We start from the raw sequence: 17,176 nt of genomic DNA on the forward strand, positions 1-17,176 counted from the left end.
TACCATCTAGATTAATTCCTCCTGAAATGGCCTCCCTGCAGCCCAAACTGAAACTTTTGCCATTTCACACAGCCCACATAACTCAAAGTCCATTCAGGGTTTTTCCCCACAGATCAAACTTTTACTATATGCAAAACATTCCTGTAATTTTACTGTTCAGTCACCTGAACTTTTGTAAAAATGTCAGATAAGACAAATTCCAGAAGTAGTTTGTGTTGCGTATTAGTTTCCTATGGCTGCATGATAAAATACTACAAATTAACAGCTTTAAACAATTTATTAGCTCATGTTTCTCTGCAGGTCAGAAGTCTGGGCACAGTGAGACTGGTTTCTTTCTCAGGATCTCACAATCACGCTATCATCCCAGGGCTGTGGTTCCCATCTGGGTAGAGTTCTCTTCAAGTACAAGGGTTGATGGCAGGATCCTTTTCCTACTAGCCGTCAGTTCAGCAGCCCACTCAGCTGTCAGAGTCTTCCCCCTCAACAGTTCAAACAGGAGTGTTTGCTTCCTTCTAGGCCAGCAGTCAAGGAAGATTCTCTCTCTTATGACCAGCCAGAGAGAAATCTCTGCTTCGAAAGGTTCCAAGTGGTATGTTGGAACCTTTCTGGGTCATCTGGGTAATCTCTTTTTTTTCTTTTTTTTTTTTTTCAATTTTTTAGTGTTTGTTTATTTTCAAGAGACAGAGTGTAAGTGGGGGAGGGGCAGAGAGAGAGAGGGGGAGACACAGAATCTGAAGCAGCCTCCAGGCTCCGAACTGAACTGTCAGCACAGAGCCCAACATGGGGCTTGAACCCACGAACCTGTGAGATCATAACCTGAGCTGAAGTCTGTCACTTAACTGACTGGGCCACCCAGGCGCGGATTTCCCTTTCTTAAGGTCAACTGCACCATGAGACATGAACTACTTGTGAGGGTCAGATTCGTACTATTCTGTCACTAGAATTATTCAGGGTATGCACATGAGAGGCAGGGAATCCTGGCAGCCATCTTAGAATTCTGCCTAGCAAACACTGTTAATGATTCCTAGGCATAGAAATGCCCGATTGTTCTTAGCCTTTCTTTTTCTTATTTTTGAATCAGCTTCTTGTCTTTGCAAAACTCTGTCCAAATAAGACTGTCATTCAGTTTTTTAAAACCTAAAGTCCCTATTAAATATCTGTTTAAAAAGAGTTTTAAATAGTCTAAATGAATTTACTGAAATAAACAAGATACTTAGAACCAGATAGATCTGGGCAAGAGTCTGGATTCTACTTCCTCATGGCAATTCAACCTTAGCCAATTAATGATGTAGTTAACGGAGTTTGTTTCCTTCTGTAAAAGGAGACAATAATTCTTACCCCTGGAAGGCTCTCAGTATTTAATGGACGTGTTAGAATCCTTACCCCAATGCTAGGTCCAGAGTGGCTAGCTAACAATTTCTTTCTATTCCATTGCTTTATTTCTCTTTTCATTTTGGTTCTGCTTGGTATTCATTTAAGCTAAAAACATATCCAGTAGATGAAACAGAGCAGATTTTGCCTTACAGAAAAATGTTACTTTCTACCAACATGTTATTCTCAATAGGGCATTAGTATCCTACAATTTATAACCATTGCCAACAGCTTGCCTGGCAGAGAAGTACTACTTTAATCTGTTGATCCCTCTTATATGCTTATCATGGGAGTCACATTGACCAGCACATTGGTCATTAAAGTCATAAATTACATACTTTGGCCACCAGCACCATACCTTGAGTACTTTAAATATTGATCATGGAAGATGACTTATTTATATTATTTTTGTACAGCACATTCAATGTGTTCAACTTATATGTGGTTCTAGAACTTTTCTGTGTCTTATAGAATGATCTTTATCCGAGTTTTCTTTTCTACACTGAATGTAGCTTCAGTGATCACATTTCATCCCTGTTTTATCTCCTGTTTTTTTTTTTTTAACCTTCTAATAACTTATTTAACTTAATTAATCATTTTGAAATTCTTTGCAAGTGCCTCTCAAATTATTTTTGGCTTAATTTTCTTTTTGCACTTCACCTTCACATTTTACTAGATTCTTTTAATTTTCTGTCAAAATTTCTTAATTTTGGAAAAAATGTCTTGGCTTTTTGTTTCTTTTCTTCACTCAAGTGTATAGTTTTGCCACTTAGTCATGCATGGCTTGTGGTCAAGTTATTTTCTTGGAATTACATTATGGTGCATTTAAATGAACTAAAGGCATCCCCTGGGATATTAATGAGTACTTTATTAGAAAAGATTTTAAATCTCTGTCAGATGTTTCTGTTTGTTTTCCATCATTAAGTATTCTCCTAATGATTATTTTAGGTCCTCTCCCTTACATTAAAATGTTGAATTTGATCATGCTGTTACTGCTTACTAATTTGCCATTTTCTGACCACTACTCAGAACTAAGTCTATTATATTTCATCTCCGTTGAAGCTTTAAAGGAATTTCATCTTGGAAAGTCATTTACCTTATCCAAATATCTGACACTAACATTTTGTCCTGATTAAGATTTCTGCCANGATTCTCATTATCCTTGTATTTTGCCACATCTTTATTCTTTAAGTATGGAATGTGCCTTCACTTACTTTCCTTGTCTTGTAATATTTTTACCCTGTATGAATCAATATCCAAATGTTTTTGGAACACTCAAATTGGGTAATTGGAGGAGACTTAATGAAAGAACCATTTACAAAAATGAAGGCAGGGCATATGAGGAGCAACATAAATAGTGCAGGGTCCCAGGCCCAGTAACCAGGGAAAGTCATTAGAAGGGGCAGGCAGAGGGCATGATGATTACTGGAGCCCTGAAGCAGATTTATAGGCTGAGGGCTGACAGGAGCTATGAAGTTTCCTGAGGAACGCAGCCCAGACTGCAACTCCTCCTAGAGCTGGAATCTGAGGAAAAACACCACCTCTCTCTTCGTTCCCTGCAGTCTCTTGCTGGAAATCCCCACTGGCTACAACCCAACTGGAAGCTAGAAGATGAGGCAGTCCTTTTAGCATCTTCTTTCTCTGAACAGGAGAAAAAGGATACAGAATGAGCCTGGAAGAGAAAACTGAATAAATTCAGCAGAAATATCCACACTACTGACACTGTCATGTGAATGCCTTCCCTAAAGGGGGCATTGCTTAGGAGCAGTGTATGCCATTGTTCAATTATTTTTATTTTCCCTCCAGCCTTGCTCTGAATTGCTGCTCACTGTCTGTATATTTTCCCAAGCATTCCATGCTTGGTTTCTGAAAAGAGTTTAGAAATATTTCTGCATTCTCCATTAGGATTCAACTTGATATCACTTCCCTGGGAGGATTTCTATAAAATCCACATGGAGACACTTGGAAATGCCGATTCTCAGGTGCAGTTCTTAGAAGGGGCAGCATTTTTAAAAATATAAATGAAGTCAATTCATCATCTTCTTGTCTTCTTGTGAATTGAAATTTTTGTCCAGATTTTTTCTACCGTGTTTTTCTAGTTATGTTAGTAGATGACCAAATGTCTCTTCTCTTGTTCTTGTTAGCACTAATGGTGTATAATATTGCCTGCTTTCTTTGTCCCCGGCAATTCACTGTGACGGTAAGAGAAAAGAATCTAGTAAATTAATTGTTTTCATCTGAAAAGTTTTAATCTTTTTCTCAAATATAATCATGATAATCAGGTTTGCTAGTGTTTTATAATGTCTATTGAAATCTCACCAGTGTGTTCAATTTAATATTTTTTCAGTTCTTCTTTATCATTGAAGGGTGATAAATTTCCATTGTCATCCCAAAATGTTTCTCCCATTGGTTCACCACAGTGACTGAAATTTCCTTCTTTAGAAAATCTTTTCTGATATAGGATTTTATCTCCAGAAAGTTGCTATCAAGTGGACTTAGATTAAGAGAAGTAACGTGTTAATACATAGTCACTAATCAGCTTCAAAGTCATCAGACAAAAAGGAGACATTGGTACGTAGAAATAGGTTTCTGTTTAGAGATGCTGAAGGCTTAACTTTCAGCTGATGGAATTAACCCAGCTTTTATGTCCAACATATTCCTAGTCATGGGTAAAACCAAATGAGCATAGGGCTTATCTGCCTAAAATTTTCAGACACCAGAGCTGAGATTTATTCTATTATCTGAAAATTAAGCCCATGTATCACTGTCAACAAGTGCTTTTGATAAATACATGGACTTGTGTATTTTCTTAAGAGATAAGACACAGGAGAAGTTTAGGATTAGAGGCAAGTACTGAGGAGGGAAATGTATACTTAGAGGCCAACAGAACCTGAAACATGGGATGTGTGCCAGAAATTAGATGCTCAAAAGAGAAATATGAACACTACAAGCACATTGTGTTCCATCTCCTCAACTTAAAAAAAATTTTGAATCTTTCGGTCATAAATCCATAGGAAATACATCTTGCCCCCCAGATGAATGTATGTTGCTGTGTGCACAAGTCAGATTATTCCTCATCCACATTTTTCTCTCAGTCTCAATGTACAGATGGACCACAGCATTTGTTACTCAGCTACCTTGAAAAACATGGACTAGGTCATGAATCCTGATATGGGTAAAACCCAAAAACAACAATAAATTCAGTCATCATGAATTTGAAATAAAACCTCTCTCTCTTGCTGTGCCACTGGATTTGGAAATATATATCCAGGCCAATATGAGCCATTGCCAAGCATTCTTGCCATCAGGCATCTGCTGCAGGCCCACACTTCTGGCAACGGTAGGCAGCGGGGAACATCTGTAGGAGTCACATGCCCCAACGTCTGGTGTCAAAGCCTGGGAGAGGGTGTCCCCCCCCCAATGCCGCCAAAGGGAACAAAAAACCATGTTGTCACTAGTTACCAGGACATCCTTTCTGCTCCATCTGCTATTCTGTAAAAATAATCTAGGCATTTAAAACATAAAAATAAAAATCTCAAGTTATAAGAGTCAAATAGGATTGAAGTTTCTGTGACAAAGAGGCAGAGCTAAGTTACCTGGAGAAATGACTTCAGTTTCACCTTTCTCTACTTCTATGGTGTGTGTCGCAGACAGGTCTGCAGAGTCCACTTGTAACCCTATCAACGCTTGTACTCAGTGTAGAGGACTCTCAGAAGTCACCCATGATTTCTTCGGTGTTTTAACATGTGACTTTTTTCTGTGTTGGATGAAGCAGAATTCTGTATCTCTCAGAATCCTGAAGATGTGTGCTGAAGTCAAACCCTGGAAGAATATAGAGCTCTGTGTGACTGAGATGATTTGTGTCACTTATAGAGAAGTAGAAAAAAAAAGTCTGATTATGTTGTGTGAGGATAGTGCACGTGATAGACCACCTAGATTATTCCCCTGACTCTCCAGACGACTGGCTGTGTGACTTGGGGGAAGTCACTTGTTCTTTCCATGATTCAAGGTCTTCTGTGAAATGGGGATATTTAGTTTATGTATTTCATTAAGGTTTTCACAAGGATTAAATAAGATATACCATGTACAGGACTAGACATAATAATTGGCACATAGCAATTGTTTAAAAAAATTACCTATTTCTTTTTACTAAAATAAGAAATGCAAGGCATGAGGTAATTACATTTTTCTCCCTGGAGGGGGCCACACACCACTCACTTTCCCCCAGATTTACCATGTTTCATTGCTAATACTTTTCTCTCCACTCCCAGTTTCTACCCATCATGATCACTTAAGGCCCAGCTGAAACAATGCATTTTTTTTTCCATGAGTGACTGGTCGTTTTTCACAGGTATAGCACATGCTCATGAGTGGGTTCTTTTTTGGAGGAAAGTTCCCTTTTTTATTTGTCTTTGTAACTCCTACAGTTTCTAGTGCAGTACCTTGCACATAGTAGGGACCTTACACAGTGTTCCATTTTATTAATTTAAAATGCATGTTTACTCCATCTAAGATATGAAGTAAACTCACATTATTTAGAAGTTTTCTACTTGCTCCAGGGCCTTCCTGTCTGGTCGGCCAGAGGAGCCTGTGCTGGGACTGTGCAATGACCCTCAACAGCCCGAGCTTCTGTCGGTTTCCCCAAGAGCTTTCCGCCATTGGCCAGGCTTTAAAAGCACTGTAGGAATGGCAAAGCGTGAATATAAACTTAAAGTAATATCACACTCGCTGGACTGAAATTTTAAATGGAAACTGAGCACAGCGTGTTTGTGGTGAAAAAAAAGGACTTTGGAATCAGATCAAAAATTTAATAAGCATCGCATTTCCTGAGCCCTCACTAAGTGCTAAGGACTGAGGTGATAAGTTTTCTACTTGCTCTAAAGTTACAAACTTAACGTGAGCAAAAAATGTAGAATTCTTCTCCACAATCACAAGTATACCACGAATAGAGCATCCCACACACATGGACATATACAGTCTTTGTTAGCAGTGGCATCCACACAGCAGCGCTGGCCTCAGGATTCTAATTATGTTTGACCTTGACAGTAGTGTGTACCATACTCTGGTGATGTGCAGATTTGCTCATACTCTGAGTCAGTCCGGTCAGTTAAGCGTTAATGCAATTTTACTAAACAAATGGCAGTTTAGTGGAGTGGGCTTGCTTTAGCTACATTTGCAGCTTGGTAACATGAATGTGTCCTATGAAAAAAACTTTGAACCAAATAACCAAATATTTACTTGAGTGTAAAAACCACAAAGTATTAAAACTTGTCACAAATGTGCCCCAGAATTCCTGACTGCAAATACAGACTTGGCTTGCCTGGACACTGAGCACAGCACTGCAAATCAGCCTCAGCTTGTTCTAACACTTATTAGTTCCAATACACTAATTCAGTCCAAACAGCTCTAAAATTAAACAGGAGCCAAGGCTGGGAAGTGGGTAATCATGATAGTACATCTTAAGAGACAATCTGATTTACTAGCCAGACAAAGTGTTAGGGTTTTTCTTTCTAATTTCAATCCTCAAATTAATCTGTTACTGGTTTATCACACATAGAAAAACAGTTGAACTTCAGGGTTTTTTTTTCAATAATCAAGTTTATCAGTATGAAAAATATGAAAAGAGCCTAACACTTGAGCATAAATGTTAACAGAAAATGTGTCCATGGAAAGCAGTGAAAATAAACAAGTAATTATAAGACACATAGGCCCATATTTTGAACATGAAAAGGAATGATTCCTAAGGGAACACAGTGAAAATATTTCTTTCTGGATATCAGAATTATTTCATGAAATTTCTGGTGCATAATAGTAAAGAATTACTGAATTAGGGCTTTTATGTTCTAAAACCTAATCTCTGTTAAGTAGTAGGACCCAGGGTATTAAGCACTCTCTCATATTTTGTTCAGTGATAGTCTTTCAACTTAGAGCTACTTTATGAGGAAATCATTGCCACAAAATCTGTGATCAAATATGACAATACTATTTTACTTAGGCTTCAGAGAGCTCAGCTCAGGACCAATTCCAAGCAAAATATATTAAGTAGGTGACACTGGCCTTTGTGATTCTCTTTCCCTTCCTTCCTCAGCCTTGAGGTTGTAGTTTCTTCCTCTCCTATAAGCATCTAGGCAACTTATGGCATGTATGTTCCTCCCTCTTAGAAGGGTGTCTTTGAAAGGGAGTGTGGCACAATTCAGTGCTTTTCAATGATGTTGCAAGGAGCTATACGCGATTGCAAATCTCTCTAAAATAGTATTTCAGAGTCAAATAAATTTGGGATGTGCTACATTAAACAGAGTAAATATACTTATTTTTGCAGAAACTCTTAAAACTTTAATCCAATAATGTTCACTGAGCATCTTCTAGAGATGGACACTTTCCCAAACTGGATTAGTTACAGAAAGCACTTTCCAATAACACCTATTAACATTTGTCTGTTTGAAAAGCTGGAAAGTTCTGAGTTCAAACCTGGTTCTACTACCTACTTGAGAAACTTCTCTAAAGTTTACTCATGAGAAACTTGTGGCACCTAAAAGATATTCAAAAAATAGTATCATGATTTAATTATGTAGTTGTTAACGGGAGTAATTAAGGTAATAGAGAGAGACTGAGGGAGCAGGGTAGAACACCATTATTCCTAGAAAGCCCGGAGCTGATAATACGGAGAGGAGGTAGAAAGATCATGAAGCAGTATAGGACTGAATGGATTAAATGAAATGTGGGGCTGGAGTAGTCCCAGCAAGCACAGGGCTACTTCCTGCCTGTCAGGTGGCAGAAGAAAGGAACTCTGCCTAAGCTAAGCAGACCGCAGAAATGTGCAAGACTAGGGGGGAAAGGGAGGAAAGAGTTTTAGCTCTCAGGTCATTACTTCCAAGGGATAAAAATTGCTTAGAACATATCTGATTTAAAAATCATGGAATTCAGGGTCTTTGTCTAATGAAGGGATTGTAACCCACATATTCTTCCCCAATCATGGAAAGGGGAAGGAGTGTCCCAAGATCAAGGAAAAAGAGAACTGTGCATGGCTTACTTTTTGTCTACATAATAGGAATGATAATGGTGCCATTATCATTGTGAAGATGCAAGTGATATTAATGCATATAAAGGCATTAGAACAGTGGCTGGCATCCAATAAATGTTAGCTGTTATTATTACCCTTCTTTCTAAAATGTGCTTTCAAATACTAATTATGGTACTCCTAGAGCAAACCCAGAATTAAAGATTGTTTCACACATTTCTACTATGTACCAAATACCACTGACTATGGGACTTGCCCAAAGAGGCTGAGCTCTGCTATCATAAAAGTTACCAAGTCTATGGTTTTCTTTTTGAAAGCAATAAGACAGTCTATAGGGACAGAAGAAATATTGGAAATAAACCAAGGGTCTTGTCACTGCAAAGTGAAGGAGACATATTATAAGACACTAGATAATAAAAGAGTCTTTCCTATACTAAGCCCCTACCCCATTCCTGTTGCAATGTGATAAGTCTTCATCTGAAGACAAGGGTTTTAGGCTAATGAGTTCTTCACTGAGTTAATTTTTCCATCAAACTTAATTTTTCCATCAAACCTTTGAGGGAAGTTTAACCACCATTTCAAGTTGAAATTTATTTTCAAATTCATTTTTCCCACCCCAGTAAATAACAATAACTCTCATTTATTGCTCAATTCTTATACACCAGTCCCAATGCTATTTACAAGTATTCTCTAATTTCACCTTCCTAGCAACACTATAAGGTAAGGCACTTTCTTTCTCTTCCTCATTTTACAGATGAGGAATCTGAGTCTCAGGGAGACTAAGTAACCCACCCAAGGCCACTTAGTGAATAAAAGCAGAGCTAGGTTTTTTCAATTCCAGGGTCTACACAAAGCTACATACCCAAGACATTTACTCCTTATTGGCTCTGCCTTGCCGTTTTCAGAATGCTTGAAATTGTGTTACATAAGAAGTCATTAAAAATAAAGTATTCATGCTGTGGACATCTCAGACAGTGCTAATACTACCACCCGGAATGTGAATGTGACAAGCAGCTTTGTGTAAATTAGGTTAGTTCTTCATTTTTCAAATGAAAGGCATGTATATAATCTCTCCTGGAAATTCTAGCATCATGGTATTTCTAACACCATGTTACTCTATCAACTTCATCAGCTATGTAAATATGTTCATCATTGTTATGCTTTAATTAGGTCTGTGATTGTTATGGCAAATCTATACATGTTGGTGATTATTATTTTGAGGTTCCTTTGTTAGACCTAATGTATTGTTAAGTACACTGCCAAACTTCTGCCAACTCAGTTCTTTTGTTAATAACGCTCCATATAAAATGTTTTTCGTAGCTCACATGAATTCCTCCAATTTGCTTACACTAACTTCCTTTAGATCTAACCGTGGGACTGGTGACATAGGAGAAACGGGCAAGTATTGGAATATTTGCCTCCCATAAGCAATCCAGTTTGACCCAGTCCACAGGCCAAATTGACAATAGGCTATTCCATTATTCTTGTTAAAAAAAAGTAGTTTTTTCTAAATGTGCCTTTGTGTCTTCAAAAAATAGCACCTATTTCTTTTGGACTTCTTTCTCTTCCCTAAGACATCACTAGTACCTAAAACAGGTCATGTACTAAGCGTGTACTAAAATACTGCTGTTATTGACTCCTGGGTGGCTCAGTTGGTTAAGGGTCAAACTTTTGATTCCATCTCAGGTTGTGATCTCACAGTTTGTAAGTGTGAGTCAGTCATAGAACTCTGCGCTGATAGTGTGGAGCCTGCTATGGAGCCTCTCTTTCTTTCTCCCTCTCTGTTCCTCACCTGCGTGTGCTCTCCCTCTCTCAAAATAAATAAATAAACTTAAAGAAAATACTAGTTTTCAAGATAGTCTCATGATTAAAACCAATTCATTGCACCCCAACATCAAAAGGCTGAATTCCAAGTACATAGAAGACATTCACAACGTGACTTCCTATCCCTCAAACCTCTTCCATCACTTCCCAGTTCACTGTATGTTGTTGCAGACTCTTAATCTGTCAAGACCAAGTTGTTAACAAAGTGCTTCATGTACCCATGTCTTTAAAGCAGCCAGAGACTATCACCTCCCTCTTTGAACCCATTCAATGGCTTCCTTTCTCAGTCAAAGACATTACAATCCTCACCATGGGCTAGTTCATCTGACACTCTCCCCACTCCTTTGTTGGGTTACCTCTCTGCCCTGCACCTCTTATCACTTTCCCTTCAGCTTAATCTGATTTAGCCACACAGATTGTCTGGCCTGGCATGCTTCAGCCTCTGGGCCTCTCCTGGTCAGCTCAAACTGTAATCACAAAGTGCTACAAACTGGGTGCCTTAAAATACAGAAATGTATTTTCTCATAGTTCTGGAGGCTCAAAACCCAGGATCAAGGTTCTGACAGGGTTAGCCTCAAGTGAAAAATCTCTGCTTGGCTTACAGATGGCTGTCTTCTCACTGGGTCCTCTGTGTACACAGAATCTTGGCATCTCTTCCTTTTCTTATAAGGACACCACATTTGTTGGATTAGGACTCCACTTTTATGATTTCACTTAACCTTAATTACCTTCTTGTAGGTCTTATCTCCAAATACAGGCACACTGAGGTTAGCGCTCCAATGTGTGAATTTTGGAGGATACGACTTAGCCCCATACCAGGCAGGTCCTTGAGATATGTTGTTCTCTCTTTTCCCAGATATACTCATGATTCACTTCTCATCTCCTCCAGGTCTTTATTTAGAAGTAACCTGCTCAGGGAGGTCGTTTCTACTCTACTAAAAGTTACAAATTTTCTCTATTCCTGGAGCTCACTATCCCCTTTTTTTATTGTCTCCATGGTGTTCTATACTATTTCCCTTTAATCTATTATGTATTTTTCTTATTTATTTTCGTCTCCCTCAACCCCATTATAAACAACACAATAACAGGATTTGGTTTAGTTTTGTTACTTGTGAAACCCCTAGCATCTAGAACAGTGCCTGGCACATAGGGTTTCTGAATAATTAATTGTTAAAGTGAGATTGGTTTGAATTGTGCATATGTCTCTTCTCCATGAAGCTTCCTTCTTCTCCAAGTTTACTCCCACTCAGCCATAAAAACTCAGGCCCTACATTTTTTGGCCTCTTACAAAAGTAACACATTGGGTATATTCAGTTTCTACAACTACCATATTATTTTAAAAGATTACATTCTCATGATCTACCATTTATGAGTATCTACTGTCTACTAGGCACCATGCTGCAAATGCATCCTCTCATTTAGTGCTCAATCTCTAAAAGACAAATATGAGTGTACTGAATTTACAGAGAAAAAGCCAAGATGGAGAGAAGCTAAATAGCTCATCAAGTTCAGAATCCAGGTCTCTCTCTAACTCTGAAATCCATCTTCTTCTTTTTTTAAGTTTGTTTGCTTTTTTTTTTTTTTTTTTTGAGAGAGAGAAGAGAGATGAAAGAGAGAGAGAGAGCACTAGGTGGAAGAGGGGCAGACAAGAGAGGGAAAGAAAATTCCAAGCAGGCTCCATACTGTCAGCATGGCGCTGGGCTCCTCGTCATGCAGCTCCTCCCAGCGGAGCTAAAAGTCACAAGCATGAGATCATGACCTGAGCTGAAACCAAGAGCCAGGCTCTTAACTAACTGAGCCATCCAGGCACCCCTGAAATTCATCTTCTTAAGACTGTAAGGTACCACCTACTTAGAGTCACAAATGCTGCTTTGGTCTGGCTCAAGGGCCATCTCTTGTGGACAGCTTTACATGAAATTCTCACTGTCAGGAAGAAGGAAAAATAAGTCAGCAAATATTTTTTGAGTTCCCATTATGTGTTGAGGCTTATGTGCATAGATTGCTAATAACTTGTCTTTGAGGAGCTTGTAGTCTGGTTATAAGTATGCTGTAAATGGAATATTTTCATTTCTCAATTATTCTGCAAACCTTGGGATGAATTCTGGAACTGGATTATAAGTACAAATTAAGTCTCTGTGTGTTTACTTTTTTTTTTTTTAATTTATTTCTAGGAGAGAGAGAGAGACAGCGTGAACAGGGGAGGGTCAGAGAGAGAGGGAGTCACAGACTGAAACAGGCTCCAGGCTCCGAGCTGGCAGTCAGCACAGAGCCCGACGCGGGGCTCGAACCCACGAACCGCGAGATCATGACCTAAGCGAAAGTCGGACGCTTAACCGACTAAGCCACCCAGGCGCCCCTCTGTGTGTTTACTTTTATTATCAGGAGTACGATCACATTGGTTAAAAAATAATCAAATGCCTAAACAATGTCACATGAACTCTCCAATAACAGAAATGCCTTCAGTTCTGTTTCAGGACTTCATCATGGTCATCTGTTCTCTAAGTCACAACTTGACCAACAGTGATATTGATATCAACAGGCAGTTACTTATATGATGTGAACTGAGAAATATCTGGAAGGTCTTAATGATACAGCCAACATATTTCTGTTACACAAAGGCTACATTAGAGTTCATTGTGAGTTGATTGTTGTTTTTCACGACTCCCATTAAAAAAATTCTCCTAAGAATAGTTATTAACGGTCTTAAGAGAAATTAATATATTTCATGATGCTCCTTGATAAGAGGACGTTCATAATATTTCACCTTGGAGGCCTGGAGAGAGCAGAGGAATATGTTGAGAAGTGCTGAAAGAAAGATAAGGAAACAGATTCAAGTACAAATGTCACTTATTTCCCATTTTTGTCTCCCCTTGGTTCCACCTTAAGTCATTTGTGACTCGGTACCTCTTTCCTTCTAGGAGATGCAACAGTTCCTTTGCTTTTCTAAAAGGCTTTTCAACTCAAGATGAGCAATGCTGCCTCTTTAATGAGGCTTTTGTATCTTGAGGCTGCTGTCTTTTGTTTTTCTTCCAGGGCCAGTCTCTAATGATATTTTTTAAAATCTTCAAAGAGTCCCCTGGGCTACTAGGAAGTAGGAAATTAAAAACGCTCAGGCATTCACTAAACCAATCAGCTCAGAGAAGAATAATCTCCACTTGTTGCCCTTAAACACAAATAGTGTAGTTTGTGGTTTCAGGAATGGCGTAAGATTGGAGGAAATTACACAAAGGGCCTGGAGAGTTAAGTGGCCCCTCTGGAGATCCTCTAATAAGAGGCAAAGATAATTGCTCACCTTATCGAGTTTTGTTCCATGCCAGGTACTATTCTAAGAGTTTTACATGTGTATGAGTTCTACTGAACAGTATGAAGCTTGGACTGTGAACAAAATGCAGCTTTTGTTTTTCATCACCCCATTAAGATTTATTCACTGGAGTAATTGACCCTGTCTTTGGATGGGGATTTGGCTCTAAAATTATAACTCCCAGCCACCTTCAGGTCAGAATGCAATGGAAACCAGTTTCAACCTTTTACTAGTACCCTCTCCCCACACTCTGGTTGCTGTTTACTCCCCTTCAAGTAGAAGATGAAAAGGCAGAAAGATTACGAAGCAGGACAGTTCCTATTTGCTTTCTCTGGATCTGATGGGCAGAGCTGAGTCTGTCTTTCCTGGGCAAGCTCTTTAGAACCCTTACCAGGACCCTGCCTTCAATCAGGTTCCTTCCCCCACTGATGCTAACCCTCCACCCTGTGGTTTCTTATTTATTCCCTCCTTGGTCTCAAGCATCTGGTAACTCCCTGTCTGTCTCTTCTTCTGGAGTCCCCTCACCCCCATTCCTGGAGGACCTTGTGCCTACTCCTTGTCCAGAAGACTTGACCATGAGGTGCTTATGCCAAAATATAAGCGCACCCGCCTGTCCCAGTAATGATGCCTACTGTCTGCCACAGAAACTGAGCTTGTTCCTTCCTGGCCTTCTACGCCCCCAGGGTTGAGGCCTCACTATGGTAGGCCTACCATTCATCCACATAGCTTTCAAATACCCATTCTCCCTGTGTCCCAACTGCAGAGAACACATTTCAAGAGTTTTGGAATGAACCCTTAAAATCCCCTCATTAGGCCTGGCTTTGGAAGGTGTCAGCTCCTGAGGGTGGGAAAGAGAGAAACTCGCAGTATGGATCAGTCCTCTCCAAAGAAATCTCTTCCCCAACCTTCTCACCACTCTCCCTCCCCTCTTCCTGTCTATTCGACATCCTAGACATAAAAGTTCTGTAACAATTTCGTTTATAAATCTGCATGTGTGGTGTGGGAAGAAGGGGGTCATTCTCATTTTAAGTCTCTGATATCTATTCTATTAACATATCACATGACAAAAAATTGAAAAAAGGAGAGTCTTATTCTAATACTGTAGTACAGAGGTATTTATTCATTTGGTCCCCAGAACAATTCTATGAAATAAAGATTATTTTCATTGTACAGTTGAGGAAACTGAGTTGCTGTGACATTTAGGAAATCACCCAAGGTTTACTCAACAGATAAAGGACAGAGCCAGAATTCAGATTTAGGCAGTCTGATTAGAGGTGGTGCTCTCAAATAGTAAATTATAAACTATTATCTACAAGTTTGTATACACAGAAAATTAATGAACACTGAAGTAAGTTGCACTTGACAAAGGGAACAAAATTGAGAAAATCACCGTGTTTTAAATCACTATGTTAGTGACCTTACTAAATGGTGGGACGTGATGCAACGAAAATTTGAAATATAATCTTTGAAAACCTTAATTGCATTTGTATATAAATATGCTATGATATCTTTCACCTAAAAAACCCAAAATCTGATCACTTCTATTACCCCAGGTTTCTGATCACCTCTTTGGTCAAAACACTTTCCTGTAATTGTGTACACTTCTATTCTTATTCATTCTTACATGCATTCCAAACAGTTTTATAGCCACTAATCTACCAAAATGTCTCTTGATGAAGTTACCCATGACTCAGTCTTTTCTTTGTCCCCATTGAGCCTGCCAGCAAGTTTTGTGTAATTGATCATGCCCCTCCTCTTGCAATACTTCCTTCTCATAGTCCCTGGTGAGTTACACTCTGGATTTTCTTCCTACCTCACTGTCTACTCCTCCACAATGTTCTCTGGTTCTTCATCTTCCATTCTTTGATGCTGCAGTCTCCTAATGTTTGGCTCAAACCCCCAACTTCTCTACTTATTTTCTAGATAGCCTCATACAGTCTTTAAATATAATCCATTCCTTAATGATGCTCAAGTTCTTATATCTGGCTTGGATCACTTCCTGAACTGAACTGCAGTCTCCTGTTTTCAAATGCCTTCTAGACCTCTGCACTTAGATATCTAATAAGCAACCATAAAGTGAACATACCCAAAACCTATGGATTTACACAACGCCTGAACCACCTCATCCCATAGTCTTCCCCATTTTAATAATTGGCACCTCCATTCTTCCAGTTTCTCAGCCTTTAATATTGGACTTATCTGTGACCCCTCTCATTCTCTCACATGCCTTGTGTTACACCAGCAAATTCTATAAGCCCTGCTTTGAAAACATCTCAATCAGACGTCTGCTTAACAGCTTCAACAACACTACCCTTGTTCAAACTACTTTTTAAAAAATATTTAATGTTTATTTATTGTTGAGAGAGAGAGACTGTGAGTGGAGGAGGAACATCGAGAGAGAGAGAGAGAGAGAGAGAGAAGGAGACATAGAATCCAAAGCAGGCTCCAGGCTCTGAGCTGTTACCATATGGCCTGACCCAGGACTTGAACCCATGAACTATGAGATCATGACCTGAGCCAAAGTCAGACACTTAAGCAACTGAACCACCCAGATACCTCTAGTCCAAACCATTCTTATTGCTTGTTAGTACTGGCCTCCCTGAATCCATCTTGGCCTCCCAAGCTATTCTTCACATAGAAGTCAGAGGAGTACTTTAAAAAAAATATTTAAATCCAAGTTAGTTAACATATAGTGTAATAATAGTTTCAGGATAGAATTTAGTGATTCATCACTTACATATAACACCCAGTACCCATCCCAACAAGTGCCCTCCTAATTTAGCCCGTTTAGCCCATCCCCCCCCGTCAACATCTCTTCAGTAAATCTCAGTTTGTTCTCTGTATTTAAGAGTCTCTTATGGTCTACCTTTTTATCTTATTTTTTTCCTTCCCATCCCTTATGTTCACCTGTTGTGTTTCTTAAATTCCACATGTAAGTGAAGTCATATGATATTCTTTCTCTGACTAATTTCGCTTAGCATAATACACTCTAGTTCCATCTACTTTGTTGCAAATGGCAAGATTTCATTCTTTTTGATNCTGCATTTCCACCAGCAGTGCAAAAGTGTCTCTCTTTCTACACACCCTTGCCAACATCTGTTGTTTCCTGAGTTGTTAATTTTATCCTTTCTGACAGGTGTGAGGTGGTATCTCACTGGGGTTTTGATTTGTATTTCCCTGATGATGAGTGATGTTGAACATTTTTCCATGTGTCTGTTAGCCTTCTGGATGTCTTCTTTTGGAAAAGTGTCTGTTCATGTCTTTTGGAGAGGGGTACTTTTTTAATGTTTGTTTGTTTGTTTATTTGTTTGTTTGTTTTTGAGAAAAAGACAGCGACAGAGAGAGAGCAGGAGTAGAGGAGGGGCAGAGAGAGGGAGACAGAGGATCCAAGCAGGTTCTGTGCCATCAGTGCAGACCCAGACATGGGGCTTGAACCCATGAACTGTGAGATCATGACCTGAGCTGAAGTAGGACCCTTAACCGACTGAGCCACCCAGGGGCCCTGAAAAGAGGTACTTTTGAGTCAAGTCATGTCAAACTCTGCACAAAACCTTCCAGTGCCTTCTTGTCTAACTTGGGAAAATTCCCAATCCATATATTGGTCTTCCACGTGGTGTGGCTCCCTACTTCTTCTTCAACTTTATCTGCTTTCTAACTCCATC

At 39.2% G+C, this 17,176-nt stretch overlaps 1 protein-coding gene and 1 long non-coding RNA gene across 2 annotated transcripts in view; one reads left to right on the top strand and one right to left on the bottom strand.

Annotated features, from left to right (window-relative positions):
* KCNH7 (potassium voltage-gated channel subfamily H member 7) overlaps positions 1-17,176 on the top strand; it is a 479,156-nt gene that overhangs the window by 303,611 nt on the left and 158,369 nt on the right. The window lies entirely within an intron of this gene.
* The window catches only part of LOC144229047 (uncharacterized), a 48,202-nt gene that overhangs the window by 22,671 nt on the left and 8,355 nt on the right, over positions 1-17,176 (bottom strand). The window contains exon 3 of the long non-coding RNA XR_013334340.1: positions 4,968-5,193. This is a non-coding gene — a long non-coding RNA (uncharacterized LOC144229047). The remainder of the gene's footprint in view (positions 1-4,967; positions 5,194-17,176) is intronic.

The sequence above is a fragment of the Crocuta crocuta genome, unplaced genomic scaffold, assembly GCF_008692635.1.
Source record: "Crocuta crocuta isolate KB4526 unplaced genomic scaffold, BGI_CrCroc_1.0 scaffold153, whole genome shotgun sequence".
Taxonomy (NCBI): Eukaryota; Metazoa; Chordata; class Mammalia; order Carnivora; family Hyaenidae; genus Crocuta; species Crocuta crocuta.